General features: G+C 42.5%; 2 non-coding genes and 1 pseudogene across 2 annotated transcripts; 1 reads left to right on the top strand and 2 right to left on the bottom strand.

Moving 5' to 3' along the window:
• The first annotated feature begins 401 nt into the window (after positions 1-401).
• The window catches only part of LOC120104806 (uncharacterized), a 45,812-nt pseudogene continuing 27,927 nt past the window's right edge, over positions 402-18,286 (top strand).
• Positions 919-1,027, bottom strand: LOC120110712 (small nucleolar RNA R71). Its single transcript, XR_005511852.2, has one exon. It is a non-coding gene; the product is annotated as a small nucleolar RNA R71 (small nucleolar RNA).
• On the bottom strand, positions 17,861-17,967 carry LOC113461394 (small nucleolar RNA R71). The gene has a single exon (XR_003383643.1). It is a non-coding gene; the product is annotated as a small nucleolar RNA R71 (small nucleolar RNA).

Below are 18,286 nucleotides of genomic sequence, written 5' to 3'. Positions count from 1 at the left end.
AAAGTTGCACCAATTTCGCTCTGTGGCTTAGTTGATGTCTAGGCAAGCTTTGTCCCTATAAGGAAGACAGTTCATCTGTTCGAGGCAAGTGGGTTTTAAGTGGGACCTTTGCGAACGCATCGTGACCCCTCCACTTACCTGGGAGCTTACCTGGTCAACTCGGTTCATTAGACCGGATTGGAGGCTTAGGTGTCCTCTTCAAACCAGTTAGGAGCTGTCTAGAAATTTAAGAAAAACATTGGAAATTGAGGTGTAATGTTTTGTTGCATGTTTGATTGTGAATAAAATTTTTGTTTTAGGATATCGTTTTAGGGTAACTTTAGTTGGTACTTATATTTATTTTTTATTTTCTTTTATTTTTTTAAAAAAAAAGAAAAAAAAAGAGGAAAATATTTTGCATGCTAAAGTGGAATAGGGACGACACCGGTCGATTAAGTCGTACAACTTTAGATCATCCCTTAGGACATACCCCTGAAATTTCTTCGCAGTATCTCACACCTTGTGAGATGGCTGATTTAAATGAAGATGCGGGGAGTCACCACAATCGAGAACGAGAACCCCATGTTATGACTCTAAGACAATACCTACAACCGGCTAGGACTAGTCAGCCTTCATGCATAATTTTTCCTGATAATGTAGGACATTTTGACATCAAATCCGGGGTAATCCAATTGCTGCCCAAGTTCCACGGGTTAGAGTCCGAGAGTCCGTATATTCATTTAAAGGTTTTTGAAGAATTGAGCATTACATTTAGAGTGCCAAATGTCACCGAGGATGTCCTCAAGTTGACATTGTTTCCTTTCTCTCTAAAGGATAAGGCCAAAACATGGCTAAACTCTTTGCGACCTAGATCAATAAGAAATTGGCAAGATATGCAGAGAGAATTTTTAAAGAAGTTCTTCCCCACACAAAGGACTAACTTTTTGAAAAGACATATCAGCAATTTCCAACAAAAAGATAATGAAACATTTTATGAATGTTGGGAAAGATTTAAAGACCTTCTTCTCTCATGCCCTCATCACGGATTCGAAACTTGGAGAACCATTAGCTTCTTTTATGAAGGTTTATCTCCATAGTTGAAACAATTTGTAGAGACCATGTGCAATGGTAGATTTTTAGAAAAACAATCTGATGAGGCATGGGAGTATTTGGATTCCCTTGCTGAGACTGCCCAACTTTGGGATAACGGGGATAGAAACAACAAGTCTTTGCCTAAGCCTACTAGCTCTGTACATGGAGGCCTTTACAACCTCAGAACTGAGGATGATCTTCACGCTAAAATGGCAGCCCTCACTAGGAAGGTAGAAGAAATTGAGCTTAGGAAGGTTGAGCCTGTCAAGACTATAGAGCTTAGAAACGAGTGTTGTGGTATCTGCGATATGTCGGGTCATACTACTACTGATTGTCCCACCATACCGGCATTCAAAGAAGCCTTGCACGATCAAGCAAATGCTATGAACTCCTACCAAAAGTCTTATAACGATCCATACTCGAATACCTATAACCCTGGTTGGAAGAATCATCCAAACTTTAGGTGGAGAAACGATCATCCTCAACAGTCACACCATTCAGCTCCTCCACCTGCACATCCTACTTATGCACCATCACCTTCTCAAAAGCCAAATATCGAGGATACCTTGCAATGCATACAAACTTTTCTACAAGGTCAAGCTAATATCAATGCTCAAAATACTCGAAATTTTGAAGACATAAGGAACCAATTGTCAATGTTGACTACCGTCCTAAGTACCCAAGAGAAGGGTAAGCTTCCAGCTCAACCCCAACCTAACCCACAAGTGCACGGTAGTAATAATACGGCTCCCTCTAGTTCGCATACAGAACATGCAAAAAGCATCATGACTTTGCGTAATGGGAAAGTCATTGATCAAACCGTCCCATTGAGACCGCAGGTCACTTCTAATTCTGATGCTCCCAAAGTTGATGAAAGGGACAAAGAAGAAGTTGAGGTCCCAACTTCTACTAAGAAAGTTGAATGTCCTTTTCCTCCACCTTTTCCACAATGGTTAAAGCCGTTGCAAAAGCTCGAACCTAATTCTGAAATTCTTGAACTTTTTAAACAAGTAAAGATCAACATACCTCTTCTTGATGCAATCAAACAAGTACCCTTATATGCCAAATTTTTGAAGGACTTGTGTACTGTCAAACGCCGATTAAATATTAAGAAGAAGGCATTTTTAACTGAAAATGTGAGTGCTATTTTGCAGCACAACATTCTTCCTAAATATAAAAATCCAGGTTGCCCAACCATCTCATGCATCATAGGTGACTTTAGGATAGAGCGAGCATTGTTAGATTTAGGGGCGAGTGTGAATTTATTGCCATATTCTGTATATGAGCAACTTGGTTTAGGTGAGTTGAAGCCAACCTCCGTCACTTTGCAATTAGCTGACAGGTCAGTTAAAATTCCAAGGGGGATTATCGAGGATGTATTAGTCCAAGTAGACAAGTTCTACTTTCCCGTCGATTTTATTGTATTGGACACACATCTGGCTTCGAACTCACAGTCTCAGATTCCGGTCATTTTAGGACGTCCATTCCTTGCAACTTCTAATGTATTGATTAATTGTAGGAATGGCGTCATGAAGCTTTCTTTCGGTAATATGACCTTAGAACTGAACATTTTTAATGTGTGCAAACAACCCAATGATTCCGAAGAGAGTAAGGAGGTTGATTGGGTTGAAACCATCGCAGAAGATTATTTGTTAGCTAAAGCAATTAACGACCCATTCAATGATAGCTTAATTGATTGGTGTCCTAATGGAACCAATGGTAATAATTTGTCAGTCACACCTATTGTGGATAATCTAGATATCAAGATGGTCAATGGGTGGAGACCAAAAGAAGGAGAATTTGAGAGATTGTCGCCTCGAGAGGTGAAAATAGAACCATCCCATGAGCAAGCACCCAAGCTCGAATTGAAACCCTTACCAAAGGAACTTAAGTATGCTTTTCTTGGACCCGAAGATACTTTTCCTGTAATCATCTCGTCTGGACTTGATCATAACCAAGAAGAAAAATTAATTGATGTTTTAAAGAATCATAAAGGAGCCTTAGGGTGGTCTATTGCCGATTTGAAGGGAATTAGCCCCTTAATTTGCACGCACCGGATATATTTGGAGGATAATGCCAAAACCACAAGGCAAATGCAACGAAGGTTAAATCCTACAATGAGAGATGTGGTTAAGGCAGAAGTCCTCAAGTTGCTTGACGTGGGTATTATTTACCCAATTTCCGACAGTAAGTGGGTAAGCCCTACTCAAGTCGTTCCTAAGAAATCGGGTTTGACGGTAGTAGAAAATGAACAAGGTGAACTAGTTCCAACTCGTGTCCCGACGAGTTGGCGCATGTGTGTTGACTACCGAAAGCTGAATTTGGTCACACGAAAGGATCACTTTCCTCTACCCTTCCTAGACCAGGTGTTGGAGAGAGTTGCAGGGCATGATTTCTATTATTTTCTCGATGGCTATTCGGGATATTATCAAATTGAAATTTCACCAGAAGATCAAGAGAAGACTACCTTCACTTGTCCTTTTGGCACATTTGCTTTCCGACGAATGCCATTCGGGTTGTGTAATGCATCTGCAACATTCCAAAGATGCATGCTCAGCATCTTTGAAGATATGAACGAGAAATTTTTGGAAGTGTTCATGGACGACTTCTCCATTTTTGGCGACACATTTGATGATTGCTTGTCACATTTACAAGCTGTCTTAGCTCGATGTATGGAAAAGAATTTGATACTGAATTGGGAGAAATGCCACTTCATGGTGCCAAAGGGAATTGTCTTAGGATATATTGTTTCATCGAAGGGCATGGAAGTAGATAGAGCTAAGACTGATTTAATTGCTAAGCTACCTGCACCCAAGATGGTTAGAGATGTTAGATCATTTTTGGGTCACGCCGGATTTTATAGGAGATTCATCAAGGACTTTAGTGTCATATCTCGACCATTATGTAATCTCCTATCCCTTGATACACCGTTCAATTGGACTGAAACTTGCCAAGATGCATTCGAGAAGTTAAAGTCTATGCTTAGCACTGCACCCATCGTTCGACCACCCGATTGGTCATTACCTTTTGAGATTATGTGCAACGCTAGCGACTATGCAATAGGAGCTGTCTTAGGACAACGCAAGGATAATAAGCCATATGTCATTTACTATGCAAGCAAAACCTTAAACGATGCTCAAATGAATTACACTACCACCGAAAAGGAATTGCTTGCAGTAGTATTTGCCTTAGATAAATTTCGCTCTTATATCCTTGGTGCTCCTATTATTATCTTCACGGACCATGCGGCACTAAAATATTTGTTGGATAAGAAAGAGGCCAAACCACGCTTAATACGATGGATACTTCTACTCCAAGAATTTGACATCACTATCAAAGATAAAAAAGGAGTAGAGAATGTAGTTGCTGACCATTTATCACGATTAGTTTTTCATGATTTAGTGCCACAATTTTTCATCAAGGACTCATTCCCTGAAGAGCAGTTGTTTGTACTTTCTAGTATACCATGGTATGCAGATATTGTAAATTTTCTTGTTACAAGCCGGATGCCGGAGCATTGGGGGTCGACAGATAGAAAAATTTTCTTGCGCGAAGTAAAGAATTATTACTATGACGAACCCTATTTATTTAAATATTGCAATGATCAAATCTTTAGACGATGCATATCGGATCATGATATACAAAGCGTACTCTCTTTCTGCCATACTGATGCTTGTGGTGGACACTTTGCCTCTAAGAAAACTGTTGCAAAGGTCTTGCAATGTGGTTTCTATAGGCCTACTATGTTCAAAGATGCCCACAAGTTCTGCAGAACATGTGATCCATGTCAACGTATTGGAAGTCTAACTCGTAGGCAAATGATGCCTCTTCAATCCATTAATCGAAATTTTCGATTGTTGGGGCATCGATTTTATGGGCCCATTCCCACCATCTTTTGGATATGATTACATTTTAGTCGGTGTCGAATATGTGTCCAAATGAGTAGAAGCTGTTGCTTGTAAGACCAATGATCACAAACATGTCCTGAAGTTTTTAAAAGAAAATTTTTTTTCACGATTTGGGATGCCTAAAATCATAATTAGTGACGGTGGAAAACACTTTTGTAATAAGCCTTTCGAAATCTTATTGAAAAAATATGGTGTCACCCATAGAATTGCTACCCCATATCATCCGCAAACCAGTGGCCAGGTAGAGTTAGCCAATCGAGAGATCAAACGTATTTTAGAGAAAACGGTGAACCCATCACGGAAAGATTGGTCCTTGAAACTATCAGATGCATTATGGGCTTATCGTACTGCATACAAAACCAATCTTGGCATGTCTCCCTACCGGCTAGTCTACGGAAAAGCGTGTCATTTGCCCGTAGAAATAGAACATAAATCGTATTGGGCAATTAGAAAATTGAATTTTGATTTACAAGATGCCGGTCTAGCTAGAAAATTGCAATTAAACGAGCTTAATGAGATTCGCAGAGATGCTTATGACAATGCTAAAATTTGCAAAGAACGAATGAAGATCTTACATGATAAATCAATTTTAAAAAAATCTTTTGAACCTTTGCAAAAAGTTCTTTTATATGATTCCCGCTTACATCTGTTTTCTGGTAAGTTGCGATCGAGATGGACAGGTCCTTACATTATAAAAACTGTTTTTCCACATGGGGCGGTTGAGATTGAGAATCCACGGGATGGTAGAATTTTTAAGGTAAATGGACACAGACTTAAACCTTTTCTTGAGAATTTTGCAGATGAAGAAGACTCCTTTTTCTTGGGGGAGCGTTCTTATGACTGAACATGAAGGCAAAGGTATGTGTATATTAGTTAGGATTATTTTTCTAGTTTTGTAGGTTTCATTTTCTGGATATCAACAGCTCAAGGAGGAATCCAATGTTATTTTCTCTACTGTCTTTCATTATAATTTTCTTGTATCTATTACATTGAGGACAATGCGATGTTTAAGTTGGGGGGAGGGAAGTATTTTGCAAAAAAAAAAAAAAAAAAAAAGTTTTTGCATTCTTTTTTTTTTAGCAAATGCACATGTATTTTCATATTGAGTTTGTGCAACTATTAAGGCAAGGAATACATGCGTACTATGACTGATTAGAGACCTATTATTAGATCCCCGCACATGTATTTAATGATTATAGGAAGGCCTCAGGAGTTCACATTTGTTTAATGCATTTTTATTAAGCTATATCTGTAAAAGAAGTACGAGTATCCTTGTCCGTACTATAAGATTCTTGATTTGGTTTTCACATAAAGATCGAGGTTGAATACCCCGGCTAGATCATCTAAGTGCCTTATGTTCCGATCTTGGTTGACCTATAGTCACGTTGCAGTCACATTATATGGTTCAGTTTACCTTCTCTATTTTGAAAAAAAAAATTAAATAAATAAATAAATGAGGAGATGACAAGTCTAACCTCGTGGCGTAGTTTGGTTTGAGTAATTAAGCCCGAGGGGTGTTTACACCTAATGCCTTGAGCCAACTGGATCAAGAGTCATTGGCCGAAAACTCGCTACATGGACCTTGCTAGAGCCTAAGGGGGTTGGACTATTGTAATCACCATATGTGTTTCCAATATATATATATAAAAAAAAAGCATGAATAGGGTTGGTCGGGCTGAACCCAGTGACATGTGGTAATGGCTGGTTTGACTCCATTGTATTGGACCTTTGTGTACTTTGGATATTTAGTTGGGATTGATAGCTCTTTCTTTACATACGAACCATTCTTGACGAATTTAGACAACATGTGATATTCTGAAAATTTGATAGATCAGGTTCTAATAAACTGTAGTAAACACTTGCGAACTTGAGTAGTGCACCTAAAATTCAAGCGGTACCATGTTGTGGTGGAGGTATTAGTGCTCTAAGAAAGTCATTCTGTTTATGCATACTACACTTTAGTATTCCCCTTGCTTTGATAGTTGCCAAGCTTGAGAAAAATATATATATCACGTGTGTATTAACTTAGATTTCATTATATAGCATTTTATGAATTATGTTTGTGGGTAACATCACTGCAAACCCTCACGAGACAACACTCGTCCACTAGGGTAACCTAGGGGTTTAACGGCTTGTTGCACGTGCTAAGTGCAATCGTGATTCCTACGAAAGTGAGTACTTAACTTAATTTTATACAATTAGTTCTAATAAAACATCAAAGGGTCAACCGACACTTTTTGTACTCTCATGTTATTAATTACTCTGAATTGCTAGAGACTAGCAATAAGCTAGTTGGGGGGTATGATGAGAGCACAAAAGTGCGATCTAAGTACCATTTAACTTAACTTAATACTAGCAAAATAATGATAAATAATAGGTGTTAACATTTGCACGATTAAATATTATCCTTAGCACTTATTGTAATTTTTATCATTATTTTAGATAAATTCAACTAAAAAGAATGCATCTTCCCAACTGCAGAATAGAGTACATGACTCTTATTCAGCGAGCCCGAGCGTACAAGCCCCAATCCGGCCGCATCCACGCATCCCGGCTCCCGTGCACAATCTCAGGCGTCCATTTGAAGGAGCTCGCGCTTCAACGTCCAAATCCCATATTCCATCTCCCGTGATCAACCCAATCCCGCGTCCACGGTCCAAGCTAATCCCAGCTCAGCTCACGGCTCATCGCTTCCAACCGAATCCACACGTTTTTTTAACTTTCTCAAAACAGGGCTCAACCTCCAGCGTCCCACGATGGATCCATCTTCATCCCGTCCGTTTCCTTCCGCGCCCAATCCTCTCCGCGAATCAAGCCAGCCTTCGTTCCCAGCAAATCTTCAGTCTCCGGATCAGCTTATACCCAGATTCACGTCCGAGGAGCAGCATCTCAAGCGTCCGTGAAGCCCCCGCGATCACCTCTGCATCCATGATCTGCTCTTCCTCCGTTCCAGCAGCATCCGCCCGCGACCAAGCCTCCCACGATCGCGCCATCATCTTGAGCCTCTCTCCCGTCGATCTCGCGGCATCTTCTCAGCAATCCCACAGCGTCCGCCCGAGCCAGCGATCAGTGCCTCCTCCCAGCAGTCCTCCACCTCTTCCGTGATTTCAGCCCGCGATCAGCCTCCTGCGAGTGATCCATGGCGTCCGTCCGAGCTTCTCCCCAGGGATGCAACCATTTCCATCTCCAGCATCCCGATCAACGCCCCTTCTTCCTCCCGTTTCACACGCCTCCCAGCATTCGAAGATCCTGCCGCAGCTCTCATCCATTTGAATCTCCCAGACCTCAGCCTCCCTTGCACGATCCTCGGCGTCCGTTCTCAACGCCGGATCCGCCCGCAATCTCCTCCACGCGCGATCAGGGGAATCCTAGCCTATATGAGGAGGCCTTTGATCTGAAAGGGGGAGCTCCGATTAGAGGAAGAAGGAGGGAAGCCATTGAAGAAGAAGAACAGGGGGGTGTCGGGCTGCGGGCCTATTGGTTTCAAACGAAAAAAAAAAGAAAAAAAGAAAGGAAACAGGGGATGCCCTGTTTTCGAAAATAAAAAGAAGAAAAAATAGAGAGTGAGAAAGGGAGGGATGTTGATGTTTGTAATGGCTTGCTAATTCCTTTGGCAAAGGGTGATGGATGAATCCTTGTCATGTTGCTTTCATCAAGTATACTCTAATCTTTTATTCTAATTGTTTTATATCTATTGGTATGTTTTGAATTCTTGAATATTTATTTATTTGATAGATCTTTTATGGTTTATATATGTATTGATGCATGGATTGTTTCGATTTTTGATTTGTCGTAGACGTAACCAGCACGACAAATACTTAGATGTTGAATTCATGTTTTCAGATTGTATACTCCATGATTAGAACTACTCTATCTTATTAATCTTTAATCAAGAATCACCGAGTTTATTTATTGAAAGTAATATTGTTAAGGAGGATTCCGGATCCCTAGCCTTCTCTATATTCTTGAACTTTGTTTAATTATCTATTAATCCTCTGCTTTTAACTTTTGAAAATCAACTGAAAATTACATCTAAAAATTACGCTAATAATCTTTAGATCGTTCCCTGAGGAATCGACCTCGGACTCCCGAGTTATATTACTTGTGCGAATCTCCTGCACTTGGGAGAGCAATTTTTCGAAAGCACCAACTGTTTTTGGCCGGTTATGGAGACATGACACGGTAGTGTGGTGGAGTACGGCCACGTAGGTGGGCGTAGGCCTGCACATGGGTGTGGTCGTTGGCGAGGCCGAGCTCGTTAAGTAGTCGCGTTATGCGATTGACGAGGTCCGCTTGGCGGGTGTTGGGAGTAGCTTGGCTTCCCAAACTTCGAGATGTGCTCGGTGGAGCGCCCCGAGCTCGAGAGTCGGAGTGTATTGCTGGGGTTGGCACCCGAGCTTGGTCGGGGCGGGTTGGCGATTGTCTGGAGGTACCCCGAGCTTGGTCGGGGGAGTCGGCAAATGTCTGGAGTTGGTGGAGCTTTCGGTGGAGTTCCGAGGATGAGCTGGTCCTAGGCCGAAGTGAAGATTCAGCCGATCGTCATTGATGTTTATTGGGCCGAAACTAGGCGGCCTTTTAGTTGTGGGCTGGACGATCCATTTTTTCCTCTATCATTTGCCCCCCACTTTTGAGGTCGAGTTGCCTTGTTGCTCGGACGATGGAAGTAGTCAGACTCCTGATCGTCTAGTGCTTTAGTTACATAAGCAAAAAGAGGCACGTACTGAACTGGATATGCTTCGGCGCACTTCTTGGCCGAGAGCTCAACGTCGGACTTGGGACATCTGAGCTACTAGATTTTCTGGGATGGAATTCGCCATGAAAATTTTTTAGGGTTCCACGTGGGCGTTCCTTTCTGGAGAGTTGTTGGATTGGGATGAGGAGGGTTTCGACCATTAATTTTCCGTCCCCCGAAGCATTCCATCTGGCGGAACATGAGGAGTCGGCCATTAATGCTCCTTTCTCTGAAATGTCTCATCCGGCGGAAGGTGGGAGGTCAATCATCAATATTTCGAGCTTCGAAGCGTCCCCCATAATGATCAGTATTTAGTGAGGTGATTTGGAGAGATTTGTTGAGGTCGTCTTATAGCTCACCACGTGGCGAATCCTGGGCCGTATGATCATTTAGGTTGCCCGATCAGAGCCAATGCAGTGGCTTATATAAGGCCTGAAAAAGGGGTCGTAGGGTCGTTGCTTGACCCTCCCCCTGCTCCTGATCTTCTTTCTTCATCCGTTGTTGCCGAGGTGTTGGAGCTTTCTTCCGGGTATTCTTAGGAGCCCTCTGCTAGCTTTTGCGCCACTTGTTGATTTCCTCTTCCGAGAGTCATTCTCCTTCTCCGCCTGTCCATCCCTTTCTAGTGAGCTTTCGGGTAGGCATTTTATTCCTTCTTTCGGTCGCTCGGAGAGTCTTTCGTCTTCTCCCTCCTTTTTTCTATAATTAAGACCAGAGCAATGGACTCGCCGACGAGGGCATCGATGTTCGATGTAGGTCCATCACGAGCTCCAGCCTCTTTCGAGGTGGAAGAGGTTGAACTTGAGGTGGGCCCAAGCCCGTACGAAACAGGTTCGCTCATGACCGACAAGAATCTGGGCTCGGTTCAAGCCCCGAGACCGATTCTTCATTCCTCCGGAGTTCGTGCTTGAACTTCCGGACCTCGAAGGCCGAGTCACCAACCCACCTAGCGGTTGGGTCAAGTGTACGTAGATACACTCCTAGCAGGGCTGAGATTTCCTCTGCATGGGTTTGTGGGTGAGCTTTTGACGGCGTACGGTCTGGTGCCTGCGCAGTTTGCCCCGAATTCATGGAGGCTAATCATCGACTTCCTCACCCTCTGCCTGGCACACGGCTCCCCCCTTGGTGAATGTCTTCAGGAGTAGCTTTATATTAAAAGACAACCTTGTAGATAAATGGCGGTGGTACTTTTTCCCTCGAGGAGGCCGTAAGCTATTTGGGGGCCTGCCTACTTCCATCTACGGGTGGAAGGATAATTTCTTTTATATCTCCTCCGAGCGGTCATAGGGATTTAATCCGACCTGGAGCTTTCCGTTGGCCTCAGTAAACAATAGGCTCCCGCAGTTGTCGCAGTCCGAGCAGAAGACCTTGGATAGTTTGCTCGGGCTGAAAGAAACTCCTCGGCTCCCCGACCTGCTCAGTGAGGAGGCCCTAGTAAATCTTGGCCTGAGCTCGGCTCGTCCCGAGGGTAAGAATAGTTTGACTTTTCATTCTTTTCCTTTTATGTCAGGGATGTTGATAAGAATTTTTGTCTACAGATATTGCAGGGATGATCTTCAACACCAAGACGCTGATGGCCATATATAAGAAGAAGAGGGTTGTGTTAGCATCCCTCATATGCCATGAAAATTTTGAAATAATTTTCAGATTGCAGCGGAAAAACATATGCGGGATCCGTTCATTGCATGAACGTGTTTTAAAACCTTTCGTTTGTAGATATATTAAAATTAAATTATTTTAAACCATTTTAAAATCATTAAGAAGATCAGATCTTCATCTTGTGCGGGTAGATGGTCTCCGCAAATCTGATTTACGTGGTATTTGATCAAGGCTCAGTGGAAGCCGCACACGCGTCCGGCCTCTACGGGTATCCACACGAAATAATGAGTCGATCGAAGCCTTTGGATCTTCCCGGGGTGCTAGCTCCCTTGCAGAGAAGGCTATTGATGGCTAAAGTCCTCTCCTTTGAATCAACCTTTGATTGGCTTGAGAGGAATAGTAAGAAGGAAGAACCAAGGAAGAAGATTGAATGCCTTTGCGCAGCCTTTTTTTCTTTTCCTTCTTTTTGAACTAAGATGAAGAAGAAAGAGGGCGTCCTAGGCTTTCCTTTTTCTTCTCTTGATTGCGGCTCAAAGGAGGAAGATGGAGGAGGATGCTCACGGCTGGAATGAGGAGGAAAAACCTTGAATAGTGGCCGAAATTCCCATGCTCTTTTAATGCCTTAAGGGATAAAGATGAGTTCCTATTTTTAAGGAACTCATTCTTATCCCTTTAGGTGGCAAGCAAGGAGGGGCATAGCCCCCTCCTTTTCTTCTCGCGCAAGAATCAAGGGGAGGGGCGTGGACCCCTCCCTCAAGTCCAATTAAATCCACCATTTAATCAAATTAAAGGGTGATTTAATTTGGGTTCATTTCATGAGTCCAATCCTATTCAAAATAGGATTTTTATGAACCCATTTCAATTTCCTCCTTATCCTATCTAATTAGGATTTAATTGAACAATGACTCTATTGAACTCTTCAATCCTAATCCAATTAGGAGTCATGAAATTAATTAGATTAAATTTAAAATTAATTAGGACTTAAGAAAATCCTAATTTAATCAGGACTTGTTCAAATTTCAGCCCTAAGACAGTTAGGACTTAAGAAATCCTACTCCTAGTAGGACTCTAATTTAATTTGAAATCCTAATCCAATTAGGACTCCAAGGATCCTACTCCAAGTAGAACTCATGATCAAGTTCAATTAATTAATCCAATTAATTAAATTAAATTGCAATCCGATTGCAATTGTTCCTTTTTCCAACCACTAACTCTTAGCGGGTTATCCATTTATCAATCTAATTGATTATTTGTGATTTCTAATTACATTCAACCATTGGATCGGTCAATACCTCTAATGTGTGTGACCCCATAGGTTCTATTCTGACTGGTAGTGAGATATATTGCGATCTCTATCACAATATTATTGAAAACTCCTTTCAATGGGTAGAAACAATTTCAACTCAACTCACCAGGGATTATCGACCATCAAGATGATCCCTGTGAGTCTCACCATCCACCAGTGACACCTAGCAGTATGTAGTGGCCACCCAGCAGAATAGAATGATGAACCTCTAGGTGCAGTTATCGTATGATACAGTCCTTCTATCGTGGATCCCTACAGACCGGAGGTCATGGATAACTCGTCAAACTCCGTCGTCTGTCATATGTCTAGATTTATTCGACTTGAGTTCGAGAGTAGAAAACTCTTTTCCACTATATATTCTGCTCTGGCCAAGGTCTTAGAACTTAGTCTTATAAATCACATAGGATCTCTCCTCATCTATCAAGATCGATAGATTCCATGTAAGTGCATACCCTACTCCTACAGTGAACCTACTGCAGCCAATCTACACAACAAGGACCCATATGACTAGAGACCATGTATATGTGCAGTCAAACTACAATAACCTTACTGTGAATAGCCGGAGCACCACAGGTCAAAGGACCAGTCACACTACTGCAACATCAAGCAAGTCACTGACGAGTGGATAGACATCCAAGTGATTTCTTGTTTTGGTCACGCTCAGTACCCTTGTTCTCTAACAAGCACCTGCACTATCATTTCAGTGTCCCTACACTATGGACTCGAGTCTCATCCATCCATAAGGAAAGCGATCTATGCACTGATCGGATCGATCACCGTCCTCGTGATGATCCATTGATCAGGAGCATTTAGAATTAATCACCAATGATATATAGCTCAAATTCTCAACTCTTGAGAATATGTATCATCATCTTATTAATTTTTTGGACGATTCATAGACACATAAACAATATGAATGAAAAGATGCCCATTTATTATTCAATAATAATAAAGTCAAGTACAAATTTATGTCCCAGAATTAATAATGTGTCCGCCAGATTGGCTTCTAGGGCATACATCTAACAGGTTGCCCCCGAAGGGGTAGGGCTGTTAATGAGCCGAGCCGAACCCGAGCCTGGGAGAGCTCGGCTCGGCTCGTTTCACAGAAGCTCGGGCTCGGGCTCGGTAACGAGCTCTGTATTGGGCTCGAGCTCGGGCTTGCTTGACAAAGCAAAGGCTCGGGCTTGAGCTCGTAAAGCTTGTTTCAATTACGAGCTTCAGAACGAGCCCGACCTCGGGCTCATAATCGGGCTCGAGCTCGGGCTCGGGCTCGATAACAGGCTATTTTTCTCTATGTGGTCAGATTTTTATGAATTATGGTACTGAAATAAGATTTTTCAGTGGGAGACTAGAGCTTGTTTGGGCTCGTGAACTGCTCGGGCTCGGGTGTAAACGAGCCTCATATTGGGCTCGGGCTCGTTTGACTAACGAGCCGAGCCCGAGCCAAGCTTTTATCGAGCTGAGCCCGAGCAACTCGGTTCATTAACAGCCCTACGAAGGGGTCCGTCTTGAGGGGAGGCCAAAGAAGGCAAGAGTCGCTTCCAGCCTCGAGGTCGAGCAGGGAGAGTCCGAGGTTGTCGCCCCTTCTATGGTCGAACCTAGCCGGGGGCTCGTAGAAGAGGCCGAGGTGCCCCAGTCGACGATTGGGAAAGATCCTCCCATCCAAGCGGCGGTCGCACCTACCGACCAAGGCCCAGAAATCGCTGCGATAACCCAGCCATCCGGGCCGGATTCTGAGCTGAGGCGTGGGCCCAGGACTTCAATCCCCCCACGGTCTCATTATGCGCCGAGGCTGCAACCTTCTCCGAAGCTCCAGCCTTGGCGAGGATTGAGCCAATGTTTCCCGAGTCCGGCGGAGAACCATCATGGCGCGTACCTAAGGGTGATTCGGCCCTTGGATCGAAAAAGGTTGCTCGCGGGCTTGTGCGCAGCATCATGCTTCCGTGCGACCGCGCATTGATGGAGGACGACCTTGGCGACCTCATCCATCATGTCTACTCGGCGAGTGTACGGATAAGTAATGTCGTCCTTCTGTCCCTCGTTTGTTTCTTTTGTAGATGTTTAACTTTTGTTGATTCTTCTCTTTCCATGCCAGTCTCTTCACATGATCGACGTGTTGACGTCCAACATACTCGCCGACCGGGAGGAGGTGAAGGCGCTCCGGTTGAGAACGGAGCGTGCCGAGCTCCAAGGACATGAGGTTGAAGGCCGAGCGGCGTCTGCTGCACAGCGTCGACAGGAGGTCGAAGATCGGGCGGCAGCCGTTGAGCGGCAGCGGCGTGAAGCCGAAGAGAGAGCTGCTGCCACTGCACAGCTGCTTTGGAAGACCAAGAAGAAGGTGCGTGCTTCTGAGGCCGTAATAAAAGATAAACTAGCTCAGATCCACGCCATGGAGGCCGAGCATTCCCGAGCTCGCTCCTCCTCGGCGAGCCGTATTTTCGAGCTCGAAGCCGCTCTGGCCTGCCTTCAGGGCGAGGTGGAAGAGCGGGAGCTAAAGATTTGGCGGCTCGAGGTCCTGGTGGAATTGTATGCCCGTGAGGCCGTCGAGAAGTTTCATCAGTCAGAGGAGTATCTCGCCGAACTGGCAGAAGGGGCTGCTGCTACTATGGTCCTAGGTTTCGACAATTGTCGTCTTCAAGTCTAGCAGTTCTGCCCTGGAGTCTACCTCAGTGGCCTTGAACCAAACCTAAATGGGGCTGCTGAGGTGGAAGAGGACGCTGTCTAAGCCATTGGCGAGGCTAAGCCGGAGATTGCCCTCGAAGTTGCCAACAGGGTGGTATCATCAGTCGTTTCTGACACCGGCGCTGGGGATGAAGCCACTGAAGCAGGAGGGGACGGTGCTCCCGAGGTCGCAACCGAGCCGAAAGCCGTAGCCGACACTAATGTGGATGTCGTCCATGTCGATTAATTTTTATCCTTATTCTTGTAAGGCTGGCCGTTTAGGCCCTTTGTAATTCTTCTGACCACGAGGTCAGGTACCCTTGTATTCGGCCTTCGGCTTTTTTATATCAATAACATTTCTTTTCTTTCAACGAGTATTTGAGTTTGTTCGGCTCCATGCTCGGATATCAAGATCCAAATTATTGATGTGGGAATTTATTTCACACATTTTCTTAGTCTTAATTATTTTGTTTTAGAGTGTTTTGTATGTTCTTAGCTCATTTGTCTAGAATTTAGGTGTCTTTTATATTTATTTAATTCTTGAAAATTCTTGGTATTTTGCAGGTGTTTAATTATTGAATCGGTTGAAATTGGGCTGGTCTAGTCAACCCAAAATACTGTTCGGTTTTTGGGTTCTAACTGGAGTTACAGACCTCCGTTTCATGTGTTATTTAGCTTGATGGAAAGATAAGACGTATACCTAAAACTTTTATGAATATCACAAAACCAAGTTCTTCCGTTTTGAAGTCCAAAACTTAGCCGAATCGGAGAAGTCCGAATCTGTCCAGAATTTTACTGCAGCCCAAACCCTGTTTCGGTATTTAGCTTGTATCTAGAGTTCTATAAGTCAGAATAAAGCAAACCCAGGTGCGTTGGAAAGCTGAGAACTAGATCTAAAACTTTCATGAAGGGTATGACTCCAGATTTATCGTTTTGGTACTCAAAATCTAGCTGTAAGTCGAGTCATAAAATCAGCCTAGAATTCTGGATTTCAGCCAACAGAAATGGGGCAAATCTATTTCAAAATTCAAAAAAAAGGAGAATCGGTTGGGAGAAGAGGAGGGCCAGTAGATACGACGAGAATGGAAGGAGATAAGGAAGAAAAAACTCAGAGAATCTGGAATTTCGAGAGGAAGAAAAGCCGGAAATTCTAGGAAGAAAAAGCTGGAATTCTGGGAGAAAGAACAGAATGGAGGATTTTTGCAAATACAGAGTTCTTTTCCTTTCTCTGATATTTTTTATTTATTTGCTGAATTGTTATTAAGGATGTTGAATGCGAATTTATGTTTGAGAAATAATTGGATTCATTTATTAGTTATGATTTGCTAGTTTTCTTATCCTAGGGCTAGAACGTAGTCATTGAATTTTTTATATGAATTGAGTATGGTTGTATTGAATATCTTTTGTTAATTTCAATTTGATGATTTCGGTTTTCATTCTTGCAATTTACTGGCCATGAATTGGATGCTTAAGATGTTGAATGAAGTAACGAAAGTTGAAGTTCAATATTAGTTGGTGAATTTATCAAACATTGGCGGTGTAGTTTAGAAATAAATGCACACCCTTGTGACCTACATTCAAGAATTTCACAGATCATAATGAATTTATATTAATTTCTATGATCACGAAAGTAGACATAGGATTAATATAGGTATAGGTGTTATGCCTTGAAAGAGGATATCACATAAAAAAAAAGGGATTCGGTCATTGTAATTAGCACAATATTAATAATTAGATTTAAATTCATTAAAGGAATTCAATTGATGAAATCCAAGCCCTAGGAACCTTTCATATTTGATTTTTCAGGTTAAGAAATTGCAGTCAGTCACATCGATTTGGGGTTGTCTAAATAATGTAGAAAATTTTTAAATTGGTACTTGAATCATCTCCTTGTGGAAACGATACTCTTTTTATCCTGTTCTACTTGTCATGACACATGCACTTGTGGTAGAGTCTAGGAACTATCAAGTTTTTGGCGCCGTTGCCGGGGAAGATTGTTTTTAATATCAATATAAATAATTTTCTGCATTAATTTAGACTGTTTTGTTCTTTTTGTTAGTTTACGTTTTCTATATTTAGTGTATGCCATGAAACTGTGAGCTAATTGAGCCTTTTGATCCAGAAATTGAAAGAACCCTACGAGCATTAAGAAAACAACAAAAATTAGAGCTAAAGCAAAAACAAGCAGTAGCCATGACAGATAACCAAGATAACCAGAATAAAAGGTTGTTGAGTGACTATGCCGTGCCGAATGTCAATGGTGCTGAACCTAGTATTGTGAGACCTACAGTCAATGCTAATAATTTTGAGATTAAGCCTGGTCTCATCCAAATGTTGCAGTAGGAGCAGTTTGGTGGAGGACCTGCTGAGGATCCACATGCACACCTTGCCAATTTTTTGGAGATTTGTGATACAATCAAGATGAATGGAGTTAGTGATGATGCTATTCGACTCTGACTTTTTTCATTTTCTCTAAAGGATAAAGCCAAAGCCTGGTTGAATTCCAAAACGCCTAACTCTTTCACCACCTGGAATGCCTTGTCACAAGCTTTTCTGAGTAAGTATTTTCCCCCAGGTAAGACCACCAAATTTAGAAATGATATTACCAGTTTTGCTCAGTTTGATGGTGAATCTTTGTATGAAGCCTGGGAGAGGTTTAAGGATTTGCAGAGGAAGTGTCCACATCATGGTCTTACAAACTGGCTGATTGTACATACTTTCTATAATGGATTAACACATTCAGTCAGGATTACCATAGATGCAACTGCAGGAGGTACTTTAATGAGTAAGTCAACCGAAGAGGCATATGAGTTGTTAGAAGAAATGACCTCTAACAATTATTTGTGGTCTAATGAAAGAGGTATGCCTAAGAAAGTTTTAGGTATGTATGATGTAGATGGCATAAACATGTTGAATGCCAAGGTTGATTCTCTGGTAAAAATGTTTGGTAAGCTGGGTAATGTGAATTCTGTTTCTAGTCCCGTATTGAGTTGTGATTGCTGTGGAGGAGCT

This window comes from Phoenix dactylifera, chromosome 18 (genome assembly GCF_051530095.1).
Source record: "Phoenix dactylifera cultivar Ajwa chromosome 18, Ajwa_hap1_PhDact_Kaust_v1.1, whole genome shotgun sequence".
NCBI lineage: Eukaryota > Viridiplantae > Streptophyta > Magnoliopsida > Arecales > Arecaceae > Phoenix > Phoenix dactylifera.
This window is presented reverse-complemented; position numbering and strand designations above follow the sequence as displayed.